The 22,629-nt window shown below is 40.6% G+C and overlaps 1 protein-coding gene across 9 annotated transcripts in view; it reads right to left on the minus strand.

Annotated features, from left to right (window-relative positions):
- LOC109912391 (forkhead box protein P1-like) overlaps nucleotides 1–22,629 on the minus strand; it is a 477,834-nt gene that overhangs the window by 330,148 nt on the left and 125,057 nt on the right. Inside the window, exon 3 of one of the 9 annotated variants that reach the window (XM_048606340.1) lies at nucleotides 20,524–20,572. The exons of the other annotated variants lie outside the window; for them this stretch is intronic. The gene's annotated coding sequence lies outside the window, so the exon portion shown is untranslated. The remainder of the gene's footprint in view (nucleotides 1–20,523; nucleotides 20,573–22,629) is intronic. 9 annotated transcript variants of the gene reach the window in all.

The following is a 22,629-nucleotide window of genomic DNA, read 5'->3' on the forward strand; positions in this document are numbered from 1 at the left end:
TGTAGGTACAGAAGAGGGATTGTTCCATGTAACCTACAAAGAGGCAGGCGTAGCTTGGGCCCATGCAGGTACCCATGGCTACCCCCTTTGTCTGTAGGAAGTGGGAGGAATTGAAAGAGAAGTTGAGTGTGAGGACGAGTTCGGCTAAGCGGATGAGGGTATCAGTGGAGGGGGACTGGTCGGGCCTGCGGGACAGGAAGAAGTGGAGGGTTGTCTTTTCTGGAGCGGCAGAGGCTAAAGGGAGACTTGATAAAAGTCTACAAAAAAAAAAATTATTAGATGATGGTCAGAATCTTTTGCCCCTAGAGCTGAAATTTCTAAATCTCGGGGGCATGCATTTAAGGTGAGAGTGGGAAAGTTCCGTGGAGGTTTGAGGGGCAAGTTTTTTACACAGACAGTGGTAGGTGTCTGGAACACACTGCCAGGGGTGGTAGTGGTGGAGGCAGATATGATAGGGCATTTAAGGGACTTTTAGATAAACACATGAATATGCAAGAAATGGAGGGATATAGACCAAGGGCAGGCAGGAGGGATTAGTTTAATTAGTTTAATTTGTTTGGTGCAACATCATGGGCCAAAGGACCCATACCTGTGCTGTACTGTGCTATATTCTTTGTTCTAGAACATTTCATTAGCACAAGGCAGTACGTTTATTTAAGAAATAGAACACATCAAATATTTTCTTCCTGCAACATGAAGTAGGGCAGCAATTGGAGAAGAAGGTTCAATTTTTGGGAATTTTAAATAGCTGGGTACAATTTTTTGAAGTTGTGAGATTTTTATCCAGCGATCAGACCCTATATACAATTAGAGACTCACACTAGGTAGAGATTTCTTAACAAAACAGTTAGATTTAGAAAATTACATCAGAGGTTATGGAGCATCCTTTTTTGAAGAACGTATCCGCCTGTCTACAGCATAGTCACAGTTCAAGGTTTAAAGCAGAAAGTGAGGCTGAAGCCAAACAAGATGCAACTGTCCAAGAAGTGAACACAGGAACAGTTGCCAGCATTAATACAGTCTAAGAACTTTGGGCAGAACCCATAAATGCAAAAAGAAAAAGGTCCTGAGCAGGAAGCACATAAAATGGTTTCATCATATAAGTCAAGTACTTTGTGAATTTCAAGTCTCCATACCACTAATGTTCCAACATCAAAGAACAATTAGAACAATATCAAAATTTAAGCAAAAGATGAAAATGCTTAATGAGACAAAAGATATATTAAAGAATTGGAAATTTGTTCATTGAAATATACACAACATTAAATCATTTAGGTAGGTTGAGAATACCTTTTCTTCTTCATTTCAGTAACCTCTTCCAGCCCTTCAACCCTCCAAAGCATCTGCACTCCTCTAACTCTAGTTTCTTCAGCAACCCAGTTTAATCACCACCCTTCAGTTGCCCAGGCCCTAAAATCAGGAATTCTAGCTCTGCACCCCTTTTTGCCTCTGCCCCATTTCCCTCTTTTAAGATACTCCTTAAAACACAGCACTACAACAAGCTATTGCTCATCTGATTGAATATTCTCTATACTGCTAATTGTCATACTTTGTTTTATAAGGCCCCTGTGAAGTGTCTGATGCTTTCTTATATTGCTACTAAGTGTCGTGGTTATACGCTAGTGAAGACAGGATAATAAATAAAACTTGCATTCATTAGATGTCTCACAGGCAATTACTTCTAAAATGTTGCACAGGTTAATCAGTCTTACTTCTGTGACAGGCAAATTATTGGAGAGGATTCTGAGACACAGTATTTATGATTATTTGGAAAAGCACAGTTTGATTAGAAATAGTCAGCATGGCTTTGTGAGAGGCAGGTCATGCCTCACAAGCCTTATTGAATTCTTTGAGGATGTGACAAAACACATTGATGAAGGCAAAGCAGTGGATGTGGTGTACATGGATTTTAGCAAGGCATTCAATAAGGTTCCACATGGTAGGCTCATTTAGAAAGTAAGGAGGCATGGGATTCAGGGAAATTTGGCTGTCTGGATAAAAAAACTGGCTGTCCAATAGAAGACAGAGGGTGGTAGCAGATGGAAAGTATTCAGCCTGCAGCTCGGTGACCAGTGGTGTTCCGCAGGGATCTGTTCTGGGACCTCTGCTCTGTGTGATCTTTATAAATGACTTGGATGAGGAAGTGGAAGGGTGCGTTAGTAACTTTGCCGATGACACAAAGGTGGGTGGAGTTGTGGATAGGGTGGAGGGCTGTTGTAGGTTGCAATGGGACATTAACAGGATGCAGAGCTGGGCAAAGAAGTGGCAAATGGAATTCAACCTAGAAAAGTGTGAAGTGATTCATTTTGGAAGGTCAAATTTGAATGCAGAATACAGGGTTAATGGCAGGATTCTTGGCAGTGTGGAGGAACAGAGGGATCTTGGGGTCCACGCCCATAGATCCCTCAAAGTTGCCACCCAAGTTGATAGAGTTGTAAAGAAGGTGTATGGTGTGTTGGCTTTCATTGGCAGGGGAATTGAGTTTAAGTGCCACGAGGTTATGCTGCAATTCTATAAAACCCTGGTTAGACCACACTTGGAATATTGTGTTCAGTTCTGATCACCTCATTATAGGAAGGATGTGGAAGCTTTAGAGAAGGTGCACAGGAGATTTACCAGGATGCTGCCTAGGCTGGAGGGCAGGCCTTATGAGGAAAGGTTAAGGGAGCTTCGGCTTTTTTCATTGGAGCGAAGAAGGATGAGAGGTGACTTAATAAAGATGTATAAGATGATGAGAGGCATAGATAGAGTGGATACCCAGAGACTTTTTCCCAGGGCGGAAATGACAATTATGAGGGGGCATAATTTTAAGGTGATTAGAGGAAGGTATAGGGGAGATGTCAGAGGTAGGTTCTTCACACAGAGAGTGGTGAGCGCGTGAAATGCACTGCCGACAGTGGTAGTGGAGTCAGATAGACTAGAGACATTTAAGCAACTCTTGGATAGCACATGGATGATCGTATAATGTAGGGTATGCAGGGTAGTTAGATCTTAGTAGGACAATAGGTTGGAACAACTTTGTGGACCAAAAGGCCTGTGCTGTGCGGCACTGTTCTATGTTCTATGTTAACATTAACTAATAGGACAACTTGAGTAAAAGTAGATAATGCAATGGTTCATGCTGGAAGTAATGCAATTGAAGAAGCAGTGACCACAACAAAAGACTCACTGAAGAGCCCTTACTGAAAAATGTCACATGTGAATATTTAAACGTAAACTGAGGTAATGTTCCAAAAGTTGTGCTAATTATGCATCTCTGTGTAATCAAGGTTTGAATCAGGATTGAGATAAGGTCACAGACTTCTGGATATATTAAAGATCCACATGTGTCACAAGAATTCAAAGTTCCATTGTGTTTTGTCATTTGTCTCGCTATTTTTTGTGAACTCAGTGATGTGTATGTGCAAACAGAGAATACGGATACAAAAGGATGCAGACAAGATCAAATGACTGTGACCAAGTGATTTTGATATGCTAAATGGTAGCTTAGCCAGTTCAAAGACAGTAAAATCTGCGTCAAGCAGTTGTTAAAGAAACAGCACTTGTGCAGCTGAAGCAGTCAATACCAAAGCAAGTAGAATACTTATGGATCAGCACCTTGCATTGAGAAGTTTTAGCATTAATATGTTCATTCGTGCAACGGTACCAATAAACTTGTGCTAATTCATGCCTTTCCAATTTCATAATGCAAAGACTTTGTGGATTTCTCTGCCCCCGAGTGAGTTCATTATCATGTTCTTTACTTCTTCCGCCACTCCTAGTCAAACATGTCTCCTGGCATCCTCCTCCTTAGCCAACTATCAATGTGTAGCTTATTTTCCTACCTCTTTCCCTCTCTCTCTCTCCATGTCAACCTGTGGGGTGGCTGGCTCTTTATCAGTAGCAACTTTTGAACTGTTGCAACTAAATCTGATCTGCTTTTTTCCCTTCTATAGCAGGAGAGACTAATCTGCAGTGGGATTCCCTATCTAACCCTTGCTGGAGCATTGATTTAGACAGCATTAAATGGAAGCAAGGGGAGCTGAAAAGGTCATTTTGGGAGCGTGAGCCTAACCATTTCACCAACATAGACTGGAATATCCGAACCATGATCTCCGATGTCATAGAGTTAGGTAAATCATGGACCACCAAAACAACAGAATCCATATATTACTTCCTCCATATTTAATAGGAACATGCCTCCTTTTCTCTCACCAGTTTTGAACAACTGTGTCTTTGCAAACGTCATTCCAGGTGTTACTCCTTTCTATGTGTTTTTATGCGGGATTTTGTTCTGTAGGTTTTTGACAAGTAATGAATTTCTTGTTTGCATTTAGTCTTTCAAGCATTTCAGCATTGTTAAATCCTTGTTGACAGAGTTCTTTTTTCCTAGTTCTTCGATTCCCAGGGCTGCTAAAATTTAAAATTTGAGAATGAGCTTTGTTTCAAACATGTTGTTTTCAAGCATTGTTTCGTGCTGTCACTGAGGTAGGAGATTTATTCCCTAGCGACCCTGTGCAGGTGCTACCTCCTGCTGAGAACTCTTTACCATCTTATTGTGTTCCTCCTCCCTCTTTGAGCATCTTATCATCTTCTATCTTACCTTTGCTCAATCTCCCCGTCATGCTGCAAGCCAAGGGTATGAAGTACTACACATTAGTCTTGGAGCAAGCAGTCTGAGCAGAATCCTTGATGTGAAAGCCAAGGCCTTTACTACAAGTTATAACACTCCCTGCAGACTTCGCCAACATTCAATAAGAGGACAAACCACTGATCACTTCAACTAACTCTGCAACCACTGGCAAACATCAATCAGTGACTAAGCTGAACAAAGTTGAAGATGCCGCTAAATAACAAGGCAGGAGGGGGAATGTCATCCCTGCTCAAGGATGTGTGTGTTCAGCTGCACAAATTTAAGACAAGGGATTAGCTGGAGATTTGAACTTGGAAATGGGAACATCAATACCAAATCAGGGTTACAGTCTGATGGATATCATGGTCTGACAATTCTGCATACTGCTGGCATTGGCACCTTGCACCAGAATGGCACCTGCCATGGTCAACACTAGAAATGTTGTTGAACTGAGGTGGTAAAAATACTGACACTAACATTACATTTTGCAGCACTTGTTTAGCTCTAGCCATCTGACAGTTTACAAAACTCTTCCATCAGGCTCTGTCAATGATGAAACCTAGAATAAAACTGTCCACAAAACCTGCAGGTGGTGCTCGGAATTTTTTAGTGTAAAATGTCAAGTAATATTAATTACAAAAACAGTTTCTACATAGCACGTGTTTGTAGATTTTCTCCCTCGAGTACCATTGTGAGTGCATGTAACTATTTTAAATTCTGTTCTCTTAGCCAGAAGCCATGTTGGTAGAGATACCTAAAGCAAACAAGTAACAAATTAATCACATGGTATCATAAAGTATATACAGCACAGAAGCTGGTCATTTGGCCCAACAATTCCATGTCAGAATTTATGCTGTACACAAGCCATTCTTTATGTAACCTTTTCAAAGAATCCTTCTCTTCTTCCTCATGTTAATTAGCTAGCTTCTTAAATGTACCTGTGGCATTCACCTTAGCTTTTCCTTGTAGTCAAGAGTTCCACATTTTAACTATCTTGAGGTCAGGATTGATAACTTATTTTTACATGAAAAGCATCTTAAATAAAAACCCTGACAGAAACAAATATTTGGAGCTGCAAGATCAAATTGTGCACAGTGAACAATTCCTCAGTGTCAGACAGAACCTCATTCTCTCCCTCCCCAGTTTGACACGAAATGCAAATTCAATTGAGCAACCTTTCCTTCAATCAAAATCATTAGGTAATTTATGATTAAAAGCATTCCCAGCACTGATCCTTGTGGTACACCACTATCCAGCATTCTCCAATTAAACCTTTACTCCAACATTCTATTTTCTTTTTTTTTTACCAAATTTGATATCCATTCAGCTTTTTGTTTTGACTCTGTATGCCCCAACTCCATATTTCCCAATATTTGTCATGAGTCGAATGTGAGGTTCCTTCTCAAAGGCCTTTTGAAAGTGTATCTGCATAGATTTAATGTCTTTCTTAACCACTAGACATCATGAACTTTATAACAGTGTAATAATTGTTGTAATACAGAAATGCGGCAGCCAATTTACCCACAGGAAGTTCCAACAAATAGCAGTAGATATTGACCAGATAATTTTGTAACACAGACTGAAGTACAAATAGTAGTCAAGGCACCAGGGATAACTTCCTGTTCTTCTTCAAAATAGCTCCATGGAATCTTTTACCCGCTCTCAGGAGCACAGACAGGGCTTTGACTTTGCATCTCATCTGAAAAAGTAATAACTCTAACAGTGGAACATATCCCAGCTCAGAACCGAAAGAGCAGCTTACATTGGGTGCCCTTAGATTCTGGAGTAGAACTTGAACCCACAACTTTGTGGCTCAGAGGAACAAATGCTACCAATTGAGCCATTGCTGACACTCAAATGAAGGTGACTGCATTTCATAACAGAAATATTCAGCAGTATTACCAATAATCAAGTTCCAAAGATAAGTGATATTCAACTCAAATTGTTAACTTTGTTTCTCTCTCCACAGATGGTGCCAGACCCACTGAGTTTCTTCAGCACTTACTATTTATATTAGCAATGCTTAACACATAACATATACTGAATAATACACTAATCTTCTTATTTTTTTGATGCACATATAAAACATACCCCAAAGCTGTAATAAGTAAAACAGTGGTTAGAATGCAGAGAATGTAAAACTTGAAATGAATTGATGACTGGACAATTCTCAGTCACTTTTTAGTGGATCTGGTTAATGAAAGCAGCAAGCTTTCTTCTCAAGGGTGTAGGTAGGCAACTGCACTGGAGCAAGGGAGGTGGTTAAGAAATCATTGATGATGCTGCTGAATCTGTCTTTTATGAAAGTGTGGAGGGTAATGCATAGGCGGCACGGTGGCACATTGGTTAGCACTGCTGCCTCGCAGCACCAGGAACCTGGGTTCGATTCCAGCCTTGGGTGACTACCTGTGAGGAGTTTGCACATTCTCCCTGTGTCTGCATGGGTTTCCTCCAGGTGCTCTGGTTTCCTCTTGTAGTCCAAAGATGTGCAGGTTAGGTGGATTGGCCATGCTAAATTGCCCATAGTGTTCAGGGAGGTGTAGATTAGGTGGGTTATAGGGGGATAGGTCTGGGTGGGATGCTCTGAGGTTCGGTGTGGACTTGATGGGCCAAAGGGCCTGTTTCCACACAGTAGGGATCATATGATCTATGAATGCAGTCAGCCATAGTAGCAGTTGTACTCCTAAGCTACAAGTTTGTGGGTCCAAGTACCACTCCAAGACCTGAGTGCATGTGGTCAAGAAGACTATTCTGCTGTCTCATTTGAAGGAAGACATATGCTCAGACAAGGGAAAGAAATGGAGAAATCTATTGTTAATGTGATTTTCCAGTATTTTAGATTGTGGGAGTCAAGTACACAGAGGAGCCAGTTTCTTAAGTTCATACTGTTCAATAAAGTTTCCACAAACTGGCAATAGGCTCAGTTTTACTTCTTGTCAAATTATGGAAGGTGGATATAAATGCTACTTATGGATATTAGGCGCTTATGATTCAAACGAGAGGACTAATGTAAAACTCTTCTAAAGTTTGGCGCTAACAACTTTGGTAATTGGAAAAGGGTTTAATAGCATTATATGCAAAGTCCCTAACTAATTAACACAATACATTCATTCAATGCTGAAAACAGACAATCAAATCCTTATTCCTGCACTATATAAACAAGATTCATTATTTAAATAAATTAAGTCTTGAACAATAAAGCTAAGAGTGGTTGTGGTTTTTGTTTTGTTATAACGATCTCACATTAACTCAAGTTAAGAATGCTGAGTTCTGTTTGCTACAGCTGTTAAATGATGGCATTTGTCTAAAAAAAATCAAAATCCATTTCCTCAAACCAAGGAAACATGGAAAAAGTCCATACTGCCAGTGGAAACATTCAAAGGCAGAAAGCCCACTTGTGGTTTCTTGCAGAGGCAGCAAACTTTTGAAAGGGAAGTCACTGCCAACTCAAATACAGTTTTCTTTCACACCCAAGAACAAACTGTGTGCACACCAAAGGCTTCCTGAGGGCTCACTGCAGCTGCAGCAATGTGAACAAAGGTAAATGCAGCATCAGTGCTACTGTGAACTGCTATTTTGTGCATAAGTTTTGTTTGATAAAATTCCTGTGAAGCACTTGGGGTGTTTTACTACATTAAAGATATTTTAGATATATGCAAGTCAGTGTTATTGGTTTGATAAAAAAAACTGCAAGTACCTAATGGGATATCTCATATCATAGAATCCCTACAGTGTGGAAACAGGCCCTTTGGCCCAACAAGTCCACACCAAACCTCAGAGCATCCCACCCAGACCCACCCTGCTTACCCACCTAATCTACACACCCCTGAACACTACTGGCAATTTAGCAAAGCCAATCTACCTAGCATGCACATCTTTGGACTGTGGGAGGAAACTGGAGCACCCGGAGGAAACCATGCAGTTACGGGGAGAATGTGCAAACTCCACACAGACAGTTGCCCGAGGATGGAATTGAACCCAGGTCCCTGGTGCTGTGAGGCAACAGTACTAACCACTCAGCCACTGTGCCACCAAGGTGGGGATCTGATGCAGATCATCCACAATACAAAAAATTCAGGGTTCTAAAAATTACACCTGTGTTTCTTTTAATTGCTTCCCAAAGAAAGAAATAAACAACGTAAACAATGTAAAAAGAACATGCACAAGCGAAGTTCTTTGCATCCTGAATTTAGTTTAAATTTCTCCCATTTCTATTATGTTAGAATAAAGGGAACCTCTAGAGAAATTAAATGTGGAGCAATATTTAGGCCATTACATTTTGGTTTGCAAATCAAAAATGGGAAAATTAACAAGTTAACTACTTAAATGATCATGATGCAAAAAGTGACATTCTATTAAAGGTAAACTGACATAGTCAAAAGAATCACAGGCTGCCCTTTCATTAGAGAGAGCGAGAGAGAGACATGACTGGTGGTGGTTTAACCTGAGGGTCAGGAAAGGGGAAAGGTGGAGAAGGACAGACCTTCATCATAACCTCAGCCAGTGAAGGAACTGAACCCACTCTGTTGCTGTTGCATTAAAGGTTCTTGGCTTATAAAACAGTATCAAGCATAGAAACAGAAATTGCTGAAGAAACTCAGCAGGTCCGGCAGCAACTGTGGGAAGAAAGCAGAATTGATAGTTTGAGTCCATTGAATCTTCATCAGAACTGAGGAGTCACTGGACTTGTAATGCTAACTCTGCTTTCTTCCAACAGATGCTGCCAGACCTGCTGAGTTTCTCCAGCATTTCAGATCTCCAGCATCTGCAGTTCTTTGTTTTATTTAAGCATCAAACACAAATTTGTAGTTCAGTAAGAGAATGGAGATTAAAGACTTCATTATTATGTTAGGGTGTCTCAAAATTAAGTTAACCTAAAAAATTGAAATTACTGTCCAAAGATATTGCATGACTGGTTGACTGTTATCAGCACTTTCTATTTTTATTTCAGATTTTCAGCATCTGCAATACGTTAATTTGGTTTCTGTTTGCTCCATGCTAACGATGCTGTTTGTGTATAAAAAAAGTTAAAACATATACTGTGTATATCTTTTAAAATAAATAAATCAGTCTAAAATCAATACAGAATTGTTTAAATTAGGTATTCTTAAAGGGCTGTAAATCTATTCTACAGCATTTTATAAACTATTCTTTTACAAACAAGTTTTTTTTAATCAATCGACATACTAATTTTCAAAGTTTTGAACTACAACTAAATTATGCAAAGGAAATGAAAAGGACTCTAATCTCTCAAGTCTCAAATGCTAAATGCACTTCATCAATGTCTGTTCATGATGATTGATGCAATGTTATTTTTCTTTCAACACCTCTTACCTTGTCTAGTTACTGAGTGAGATGAGGCTAAGAAGCCCCACAAACACATTCAGTGTTTGAGTTTAAATCCTGTAATTCTCCAGTGCAAACTGATTGTAAATGTCCTTGTAGCCAATGGTACTTAAGGCCACAAAGTTCAAGCTGACTGTGGAGTAGAACAGCACTGAACATCTGGCCACGAACGATCAGAAAGGCTACAAACTAACCGTGCTGGGCTCTTGATGTAAAATTCAACATTTTCCTTGTTGGCACAGTTGTTTTGTAGTATTCTCTTGAGCTTCCTGAATTATATTAAGAAAATTTCACTGCAGCAATTTATATCCACAAGAACAGCTGGCGCTGAAAGGGGATCTGCTGCACTCCAATTGCTGGGGGACCTTAGATTGGATCCTGCTACATTCACTACACTTGTCCTTGAAAATTAGTTTAACAGGACACAATAAAAGTTTAACTAATCCTGTCATTATAAACATGATGATGACCAAGCAAAAAGTTCTGCTGTCCCTTAAGTTGAAGCATTTGTAAACAGCTAATTCCAGGTAAGGCAAAATATGTTACTTGCATCTAGTAAGTTGGAGTTCAGCTTGTTCTGGTCTGGATTTTGGATAAGCAATCAGACAACAAAAAGGCAGGAGAGTTGTCAATAGCAATAGGACCAGCTACCATCTGCATACCTGTAAACATCTGGAACTCTTGTCCTGAAAAATCCAATGTGACTCGATCAACTAAATATTTCAAATCTAAGACTGACTGATCTTTGTTTGATGAGGTTATTAAGGACTACAGAGCCAAGTCACATAGATGGAGTTAAGCTCAGATTAACCATAACCTAGTTAAATGGCATAAAGTGTACTGGGGGCAGAATGGTTTGCTCCTGTTACTATATTGCTATAAGCAGATTAGCAGTTGCAGTGGTAGGGAAATGGTATTCCAGAAGTAGAAACTATGCAAGTTGGATGGGGAGTAGTGGAATGTAGGTGATGAATCATGCAAGAAGTGGTCAAATAGCATTATCTGTTATTAAGACAGCTGGAAGAGGGCAGTAATGGGAGCAAGTTTGAGAAGGTGACTGGAAATATGTAGGTGGCAAGGGAAGGGTTCAGCAAGGACAGAAGATCTGTAAAGTCAAGGGACAGAGGACAGGATGAGTTAAAATAGAATTAATCTCATGAAGGATAAACAGCCATGTAGCACAGTAACTGAGAAAATAAAGATGAGTAGCTAAGTGACAAACCAGGATTGGGGCTAGGGGTTCAGCCAAAAACAAGCTTTTAACGAGACACATAAAACATAGGAGTGCAAGGTAATGAAAGAAAGGTGGTAGAGGTTTGAGTTGTGACAAAGGCAACATCCTTATCATACCAGTTCGGCGAGAGTAGATGGTAGAAAGTGGAGCAAGGTGGATAGGGGCCAATAATTGAATGGTAGTTGCATTACACTTCACCTCAATGTCCTGTTCTAGGGAGGAGGGGTATAAGAAGTTAATAATGGTTAATATTCCTGATTGGTATCCAATGATTTCTTGCTGAAAAATTTACCTGCCTCAATATTGGATGCAATGACACTTGGCTGAACTGCGATTTCCATAATTGCACAGTCGGCTGACACTTGGAAAATGTTTTAATTCCAAAATCGTTGGAGACTTGTGACCTGCTGAATGTTCACAGCATGGCTCATTTTTATTCTTGATGCAGAAATCAGCATGTAAGGACAGAGGTAGACAGATTGAAATAGGTGTTCAATAAAGAGGGCTTTAATGATCAAAGGATAAGGACCAGGGCCTGAAAGGAAGTACAAGTACTGGGAATGCAACAAAGTCATATTAGATTAGTCAGCAATCATGGCAAAAAAAAAGTCAGCTATGACTTTGGAAATTTAGTTCTTTAACTTATTTCTAACATTTACGGATTTTTTTTTTTCAAATTTTAAATCTGGGGTCTGAAAGTGTAAATCAATACTATTTTTCATAGCCTTAATTTCACAGTCTTCTACACCACTGACCCTAAACATTGACCAAAAGGACTTGTGGGCAAAAGCAGGAACCTCTAGAGCTTCTGTCAATGCCACTTTGTGGTCTGCTAGTAAAGAGCGTTGAAGTACAATATGGCAGGAGTCCAAATGGCAGCATATCCTCACAGTTAGTAGGAATGAATTAAACGTACATTGGTGAGTACATGTACAGAAACAGCATTTCAGTCCAGAAGGAATATTTATGTACACATCTTGTTTTCCTTTGGCATGCTGCAGCACCAACCACTTGAAGCATTTCTTTAATTAATGCCGAGTAGAAACAGGTGTATAAAAAATTAAATTTACACGGAACTTAAAAGTTATGACATTTGAAAACATAAACTACACAAGAGAAGTGAATAACAATATGTTTTTTTTAAATGCAGTGAATGATTAGGATCTGGAATGCACTACTGAAAAAGTGGCCGAGGCAGATCCAATTGTACTTTCAAAAAAGTTCACAGCTGAAGAAAAAATTGCCAGCTATAGGGAAAAGCAGGGGGAATGCACAAGATGAATGGCACTTGCAGAAGACCAGCACTGACAGAATAGGCCGAATGGCCTCCTTCTGCGCTGTAGCTATTCTTTGATTTTTCTAAATGTCAGCCAGCGACTAACAGTTAGTCCGTAGTACTGGGCAAGCATTGTATCCTTCAGGCCTGTTCTCTTTAGGACACTGCTGAATGGTACAGAATCCTTGGTCTGCTCTAAGTGCCGCACCAAGGTTCTGGAACTCTTCCAAAGACACATGAGATATATCTTGACAATTTGAGGCCAGGACAGGGTCACAAACAATGAGGTCTGTCATCACACTGGGCTCTCCAAGAAAGTTCATTTATTGGAGCAGGCCATATCTCATATGTGGATGACTACAGACGCCTCAAGTAAATTTTTGGGGAAACTGTCTCAAGGCATCAACCTGGTCAGTGAAAATGATATAAAGTCACTCTTAAAAACAGTCTTTCAAAGTTCTGCACTGCAGACCACTGTGCAGACAAGCACTGAAATTTGGTTCAGCATGTTTTGAGTGTGAATGTCACAAAGCCTGCAGCATTAATGTGTCTACAGGAAAGCTACAGGTAGCATCTCTGCCAATCCCACACTCGTCTCTTCTGTCATTGGCAGATGTTAAACTTGAAAGGATTCAGAAAAAGAGTTAGAAGGATGTTGCCAGTGTTGAAGGGTTTGAGCAATAGGGAGAGGCTGAATAGGCTGGGGCTATTTTCCCTGGTGCGTCGGAGGCTGAGGGATGACCTCATAGAGGTTTATAAAACCATGAGGGACATGGATAGAGTGAATAGTGAAGGTCTTTTTTCCCAGAGTAGAGGAGTCCAAAACTGGACGGTATAGGTTTAAGGTGAGAGGGGAAAAATTTAAAAGGGATCTGAGCAATAACTTTTGCTTGCAGAGGATGGTGCGTGTATGGAATGAGCTACCAGAGGAAGTGCTGGATGCCGGTGCAATTACAACATTTAAAAGGCAACTGCATGATTACATAAATATGATGGGTTTAAGAGGAATATGGGCCAAATGCTGGCAAATGGGACTAGATTAATTTAGGTTATCTGGTGGACACGGACAAATTGGACTGAAGGGTCTATTTCCATGCTATACAACTCTATGACTGTATAATGATAAAATGATTTACAGGTTGGACATACTCAAACGAGTCCTACATTATACTGGTATATTAAACAGATGAAAATGTACCAAAGAAAACTATTAATTAACTTTTCATACAGGATCAACAAAAGTACAGTTCTATCTTTCGTTCTTCTGCATTTTGTGGATTTATAATTACAGTAACTGCTGGTACTTTACACGATAGATGTTTTAATTCATTCCATGCACAAAAAAGTACACTTAACTTTCCACTGTTGTAGTGCTTTACAACACTGCATCATTGTTATGATCAAAGGAAACTTCTTTACTTAACTGCTGAACTCTATGGGCAAAAATAATACTGAAATTCAGTATGAATTTTGTATGGAAACATATCAAAGCAAGAACTCATAACAGGAGTGCATATTTTTCATTCATAACTCACATTATGTTATTCCTTCTATACAAATTATCAAAGTGTCTTTAATAATACCAGTAGCATTCCTGCCAAACTCTTCCTCCAGAACTCATTTAAGAAAGTTTCTAAGGCGTGATGACATGTAATGTTGATAATTTCCTGATGGAGGATGTAATATGCAATGCTGTACATTACTGATATTCTGTACTCTTTGTTCAGTAACTGGCAAAAATAAACTCCAAACAAAATTTACTAATATTTAATCAATGTCACTGATTAACACAAGTTGATTTTTAGTCACTGATTTTGAAACCCTCTGTATGAATGGCTGCCTAAACATATTGCTACTCCAAAAGGCAAAAATTAGTAAGCCCCATAGCGAGTTGCGAGGATGGTGGGTGGCATCCCCAAGTAAGCTCATAAATGTTGATATAATGGTTTTAACCTGGCATCACCGGTATTTACCCAATGGTGGGCTGGGAAATTACTATGCAGGAAGCATGACGAACAAATCTGTGGGATTCCAGGGTGCCCTTATTCAAAGGCACTCAATGCCTGCTAAAAAATCCCAATGTCAGGAGAGGGGGTGCACAGGGAATGGGAAAGAGACCTGCTAAGAGCTAGCCCTTGCCTTTACTGTCAACTCCCTCCTTTGTAACACTCACCATCACTCACCTGTAGCCTGGTATAAAACAATGATCCAAGGCCTCGGCTAGTTGTTGCACTGGTCGGAGCTACTGCCTCCCTGGTAACACTGTTGTTCATGAGAGCTGCCAGCTCCTCACTGGGCCATTTTAGAGTCTTTGTGGGTTTGGAATCACATGTAGGATAGACCAGATAAGCACGATAGACGTCCTTCCCGGAAGGACATCAGCAAGTCACATGGGTTTTTACAACAATCGATTCTAGTTTCTGTATTCACCATTACTAAGACAAGCTATATATTGCAGATTTATGGAGAGAATTGAAATTCTGTATTCACCACTACTAAGACAAGCTATATAATTCTATCAGCTTCCATAATGGGATTTGATCTTGTGTACCCAGAACATGAAACTGGGCCTCTGGATTACTAGTGTAGTGACTGTTATCACTATGCCATCATCGCGCCAAGCTGAGAAAAAGATCAAGACTTGAAGGAGATTGCAATCATGAAAAGTTAAGAGTTGGTGTCTGCATGAGAGTCAACATCAGGTCCCCTTATCAAGAGCCTAATTGTAGTGATTGTAACAAGGTCAGCCAGGTGGATCTCATAAAATATGAGTTCTTTAATTGGGGCTGTTAACCTGGTCCAATCAGGGAGCCCTGTCTGACAGATAAGAACAGGAGTGTCAGACATCCTGTTCATTCTGAGAGCTGGCTCTGAGGGAGTTGGATCAGTGGGCCTTTGTGGAGGTATTTCACAAATATGCAACCACTGCAGTGATTTCACACCTGCATTAGGCCTACCCTACCAGTGCAAAACCCAACACTGATCGTGTAAGATTCCTTACCCATTGCAAGCAAAGGTTACTTTTTCCTTGAAATTTTAAATGTTCCTGTGAAGACACTTGGAATTGCAATGCTTCCCTGATCCTCACCCCAGCCAGCTCCATGGCCTACACTCAATCAACTGTCAGAATTCGAAGTGAATGTATCTTTTTCAAGTTGGTAACATGCCTGTGGAGGAGCAATAGTTTGCTCAATGTTAACAAAGTCCTTTTCCAATATCACTGTGGTGCCTTGCACCTTAAGAAGGGCAGCAGTCAATTTTAGGTCTTAAAATAGCCCAACACAGAAAATGAAATTTATAAATTGTAAGAGATAACATACTTTTCCTAGAATCCCTACAGTGCAGAAAGATTCAGCACATCGAGCCTGCACCAACCCTCCAAACAGCTTCTCACCCAGACCCAGACACCTACCCTATCCCCATAACCCCACATTTCCCATGCTAACCCACCTAGCCTGCACATTCCTGGATGCTACAGGACAATTTAGCATGGCCAACTCACCTAACCTGCACATCTTTGGACTGTGGGAGGAAACCAGAGCAACTGGAGAAAACCCACACAGACGTGGTGTGAACTTGCAAACTCCACACAGTCGGTCACCTAAGGCTGAAATCAAACGTCCCCAGTGCTGTGAGGCAGCAGTGCCAACCACAGTTGGGATGATAAACTGAAGACGGTGGTTTCACAGCTACAACTGAAATACTTGGACAGTCTTGCAGTTTGGAAGAATTAAGTGCAGCATATTTTCAGCAATGCCATACATTGCTGCCTTTTGAAGCAATGAGGTAGATAAGTTGAAACAAAGTGGCACCAGCAGTGTTTAAGTTAAGGAAATTCTGCTCGATAACAACCCTCTGATTGGCTGAACAGTAGTTTGTTACAAAGCTGTAAGTACAAGGTCAGCAGTAGCAGCAGTAACATCCAGACCCTGAAATTTGAAAGCGTCACTCTCCTTGCATATGGAGAAAAAAGGCAGAAAAACCAAGAAAACTTAGAAGTAAGAACACTAACAAGAAAAGACACATGTATGCCAAATCTACTAATGAAGTGAAGAATGACCATCACTTTACTGACAGAAGCATTTTGTAAAGAACAATGTTCATAGAATGCCTACAATGTGGAAACAGGCCATTCAGCCCAAATAGCCAACACTGACTCTTTGAAGAGCATCCCACCTGGACTCACCTTACCCCTGCATTTCCCACAGCTAATCTACCTAGCCTGCACATCTCTGGACACTATGGGCAACTTAGCATGGCCAATCCACATAACCTGCACACCTTTTGACTGTGGGAGCAAACCCACACAGACATGGAGAGAATATGCAAACTCCACACAGATAGTTTCCCAAGGCTAGAATTGAACCCAGGTCCCCGGCACTGTGAGGTAAGCAGTGCAAACCACTGAGCCACCATGCCACCCAGATTTTATTTTTTGTACTGTGAACCTAAAGACGGAAAACTTTATATCAAAGTGGAAGAAGTTGGTACACTGTGTGTGTGCGCGCGGGTGTGTGAATGTAGGACTACCCGACATTATAACAACTTCTTGACTGGCCCTAGGCAATTGGCAACAGCTTTAGCAGCAGATCTGGCCCATGCTAGACAAAACATTTCTTTTCCTCTCTTTCCTCTGAGTGGAGAAGTAAAAGACAATTCCAAGCTTCTGGCTGTTCTATCTCTGTCTCTCACTCTCTCTGTGTCTACAAATTTCCTCCTTGAAAGAAGAAGGGAAAAAAGCATCTTAAGAGTCACTTTCGGAAAAAATTAATCTTCAACAGGTGAGTAATAGATTGTGTGTCCACGACCTCATGTCCTCATGTAGCATTTCAAAGGAACTGGAAGATAACTGAAGGAAAACATCTCAACGACACCTACAATCCAGAATGGTGCCAGAATTATACTTCACAGACTTTTTTTGTTCCTTCCCCAAGTACAATATCTGTGTCTGGTCTTGTTTCTTTCTGTGTCTGTATGTGTATGGGAATTTTGTAAAACGGGTAGAGTTTAGGTTATAGAGGGCAATAAGTTAGCAATTCATGTTTCTTGATTGCCAACAATTAAAAAACAAATCTGTTTGCAATAAATAGTTGTTTTCATGTTAAAACAGAAACCTGAAAAGTGTTTTCTTTTCACCTAGGAATGTCAGTCAAGTAAATTAGTGATTTTGGACAGTTGGATTAAATCGCAGATGACTCCAGAAATAGTGGGGCTTGATCTCTAGTGCCATAACCCAGTGGAAAGTGACAGTGTCACCAGTTCTCAAAATCAAGAGCAACTGTGTGAGACAATGTAACCTATCCTTCACATCTCGACTTCTGACCTTTGGAACTTTATTTACCCTGTCTATATTATTTTTCCATGCAGTTTATCCATCTTAATCATGAATGGGTGTGTGTGTATTTGAGATATTTGAAGGGGGTACAGATTAAGGTTTATGGTAGTAAATTAGAAATAATTCATCTTCCCTGCTTTTAGTTAAAGCTGTGTATTACAAAAAATAATGTGACTTTCTGTTAATGATGAATCTGGTGCGAATTGCCTTCATCCTGAATAGCAGTCAGTCAGGCAAATTGGTAATCTTGGTGGTCCATTTGGGATTTTATACATTTTGTGATGGCTTGAGTAATAGTGAAGCATTATTATTAGGCACTCTTTCTAATTTAGGCACAACAAAAAATGAAAAAATGTCATTATTTCAGTTACTACAGTAACTTTTCTGTAAGAATTACTCCATTTCATTCAAAGTTCTTAATTGATGTGAAAAACATTCGTTAGCAGGTGCCTACGTGGAAAGGGACTGTACTTCAAAAGTAATTCATTTTGTGAAACGCTTTGGGCCACCTCAGGATATTAATCTACATTAATACAGAACTTACAGCCAGCAGTTCAAAGTCTAAACATTTTGTTTCATCAATTAGAATAAGTGGCTCAAAATTTTAAAAAAAGATTGTTGAAACTAGCATTGCACCTTAGTCTAAAAACCTTTGATCATATAAACATAGAGACAGAAAAAGAATGACACATCCAATTTGTCTCAGATTTGAGCTTGCAATTCACAACAAACTGTAGGCCGAGAGAGGCAATTCTGTCAACAAAGAGGAGGGAAAAAACAAACAGTGACATATCAAGCCTTTTGTTGCAAAACTACTTATGCGCAGGTAGGGAAGGGCACTGATAAAGTCCTGGGAGCATCATCTATCATCTTTGCCAGTAAAGCTAAAAGTGGCAAGAGAGGGTTTGAACACCAAACATGAACTGCTTCCCATGAGTTATTTATAACTTACCTAAAACATATTGATATGTGAACTGGCAAGGAACTTAAAATGTCTGCTTATTATAACCATAGATGTTGCAATGTTGCATTAATCTTGGTGAAGATCAAACTACAGAGTATTTAGGTTTGTTAGTACAGGTAGGCACTCTCATCAGTTTCCAACTAATCCACAAGGTGAGACATCCAACCACAGGAAAAACTGACCATCTATCTATCTTCTATCATAGACAGCCCATTTACCTGCCAGTGTATCCATGAAGCATTTCCATTGAAAGCAATCTATAACTCACCCAACCATTGATTCTTTGTGATGGATTAATCAGGAATCATACCAAACAACAATGAATCAGAGGAAGTATAACTAGGGATGAGAGAGGGAAAAATGAAATCTAATGCTAGATTTGCATATTCATATATGATACACAATTTCTTTACTCCAACCCTCAACCCACCTGTCTACTAACTACAATTACGCCAAATATTCTCCTTGATTACTGTCCATATGCACATGTTAGTGAGTGATCAAGAACAGTAATCATTTGTTTCCCAAGTGCTTATTCAATCACACTGGCTAAAAGCAGATAACTTTACCAAAGGCCAGGAAGGTAACCTAGGCTTTTCTTGATCAAATACTCAATGCCTTTAACAAAAATGATAGCAGTTTTTCAAAAGAATTCGTGAAATGACTTAAACTCCCACCTTTATAGGCACCCCAGATATGATGTTGATATGAGAGATATATCAGATGGTGCCAGCAGTGGCTAGTTGAGACAATGGATTTTAAGTCCAACAGTGTAGAAAGAGCTCAAGAAACCAAGACCAAAATCAATTGTTTATCCAAATTTGTGTTTTAGAATAAAGCTTATAAGAGCTAGAGCAAATAAAAATCAGTGAACGAGGGAAAATAAGCAGCTTCTAAATCTTCTTTCAACTGTGGCATATAACATTGTAAACACAGTGGAGTATTTATAATATTTAATCTCTGCATGCTGAAATCTGGAATCTGATCACCACACAATCTTGAAACATCAATCTTCCTATTTAACATTCCCAAATAATTTAAGACTGTTTATGTCACAATAAGAGATTTTCTAATACCATTCATTATCTAAAATAAACCATCTCAATGAAAATGTACTAACCTAAATTCAACATGTAAATGCACCTAGCCTAGGTGAGAATTGAACCATGAATAATGTGACCCTTTGAACAGCCCTGATCATCGAGTGATTCAATAATCCCTTCTCGCCTATTTTACATGTTTTAATAAGTATCTGATTAGGGGCGGCACAGTGGCTTGGTGGTTAGCACTGCTGCCTCACAGCACCAGGGAACTGGGTTCAATTTCACCCTTGGGTGACTGTCTGTGTGGAGTTTGCACATTCTCTCCATGTCTGCATGGGTTTCCTCCTGGTGCTCTGGTTTCCTCCCACAGTCCGAAGATGTGCAGGCTAGGTGGATTGGCCATGCTAAATTGCCCGTGGTGTTCAGAGATGTATAGATTAGGGGTGTGGGTCTGGGTGGGCTCCTCTGTGGGTCGGTGTGGACTTGTTGGGCTGAAGGGCCAGTTTCCACACTGTAGGGACTCTATGATCTATGATCTCTGATCTATGTGTCTGCTTACTGCTGATTTCCTACCTGATCAGATTTTTAGGATTGTTTCAAAGATTTTTCACACGCTTGTTTACAAGTTTGGTTAAAATCAAAATGTTAAACTGAACAAGGTAATGAGAGGGCTCAATCTAACTAAGGTTTTTACTAAAGTCATAGTAACATACCACTTAGATTCCAGATGTGAAGGTCAAAGTTTTTGATAGTAGAGAAACACTGTTCAACAAAAATAACAAGAATTTAGATTCTTTATAGCTCCTTTAAATGGTCTTCCTATCATTTCTTGGTTGGACAGGATTGAAACATTAGGAATAAATTTTAAAATACAATGGTAAAGTGGGGACAGGAATGAAATGGCAACCATGGCAGTCATTTAAAATATGTTAGGCAGTTCCATTGAATGGTTTCCTACAATGAAATATTGTAGGATCAGGCAGGACTAATGGTTAACCAGATAAGTGACTGTGCAATCCAGCATGAAGCCAAAAATGCATAGAGATTGATTAAATTCATGCTAAGGTAGCAAATCTATGCAATTGAGACACTATAAAATGGACTCATGTTACATGGTTTTTGTTGTCTACGAGAGAGGTGAATAGTGTTTTTGGGTGGCTTTTACACCATGAGGTTCAGTGAGATTTCTCGCAGTATCTTACCAAATGTGCCTCATTAGCGACTGACCCTGCCTCTATGGCCTCCTGCATGTGTGATTCTAGCTCCATTTAACCACACGCTGCTCCAAGAACAACTCACCACTCAACAATATCCACTGTAAGTCCAATACCTCCGGTGCCTATGAAGCAATGCAGCAAGTCATGCACTCGCCCGTCTGCCTCCATGGACAGGTTGGTGCCTGCCATGGAGACCCAGGCCTACTGCCCTCAGGGTCTGCTGGACAGACACGCACATACACCTGCATTCCCACCTCATATTGATTCCTCAGAACCAAAGGCATGATGACAGGAACACTGGCACTCAGTTTACATGCCCATTCCTGTCAAGGAGGCAGGATAGTGCCAGGAGGCACCCAGCCAGATGAGAAACCACACCCTCAGAAGTCTCCTCTCAAGACAATCCAGCAGTGGTCAGGCCCTCCATTTCTGCCTGGCCTCCCTCCCTCCCTCCCTCCCACCAACCCTTGAAAGTTGAAGATTCTGGCAAGAGGATCCTCAACACATTTAGCCCGTCTAGATACAAATGTCCCAAGAGCCACCTGACCAAACCTCCAGGGCTAGAGCGTTCCATTGCTGACCAGGCCTCCTCCACTGCAGTTTGGGAACCATGGTCCATACCAAGATGTAGTGAGAGGGAAAGGAAAAAAGAAAACTTACTGAGGGCATTCTTGTGGTACAGGTGACATTGCAGTGTACATCAATTCTCACATTTGTATAAATTTGAGTTTCTCTATAGCCCTCAATGCAACTGTACCAGCATGATACATAACTTCATAGCCACACAGGATTGATGCCTGTGCTATGAGCCTACTGCAGCATCTGAAAGCAAAGGAAACAAGATGTTTACAGAGCAATGGGTCCTGCTGGCCATCATTGTCCTCATCCTACAACATTCCTATTCTTCCTCTGGACTCTGTGTCCAAAAGAATTGGTGTGAAAGAGATGGTCAGCCATGTCTGGAGTAGGGAGGCTCACAGAAAACAACAAGCCAATGTATCATCAGGCATTAGGGACGCCACAGGTCTGTGTCCTGTGCAGCACATTGGTCTGTGTGCAATGTTGTTTCCTTTCACTGATTCTCAGTGGGTCCTGCAACCCCCTCCCTCACACTTAACTCAATCCCTCTGAGCATGAGCGCAGCCATTTCCTTTTCCATTCTGCACTTCCCATTTCCAGCAGCAAGGAAGGTGACTCTTGGCCCAGTGGCTCACAGTGTCTAGCTCAATGTGATGGTGAGGCCCTGGACATCCAAATCTCCTTCCTGATGGCCTTTCCTGTTAATCCCACAGGCTTTGCACTTCCCCAGGTCCCTACCTAACCCATCTACCTGAGCCTTCACTTGCCTGATTGCCCCTAAAACCCCTTGGAGCTCCTTATCGTGGACATAATGACTAACTTCCATGGGCAAACACCCACTCCTTCATGATCACTTTCCCATCCATGTTTTACTGTCTGCCCTTTCCTTCACAACTGTCATCCACCTTTCTCCTATCATGCAGTCTTCATCCTGAAGAATAGGTTCCCAACTCCTTCCCACAGCAGCGGCCCCTCTTGCCTGAGCATTCCCTCTTTCCACTAAGTATCTGTGGGTGGATCCGA

Source organism: Rhincodon typus, chromosome 16 (assembly GCF_021869965.1).
Source record: "Rhincodon typus isolate 14 chromosome 16, sRhiTyp1.1, whole genome shotgun sequence".
Classification (NCBI taxonomy): domain Eukaryota; kingdom Metazoa; phylum Chordata; class Chondrichthyes; order Orectolobiformes; family Rhincodontidae; genus Rhincodon; species Rhincodon typus.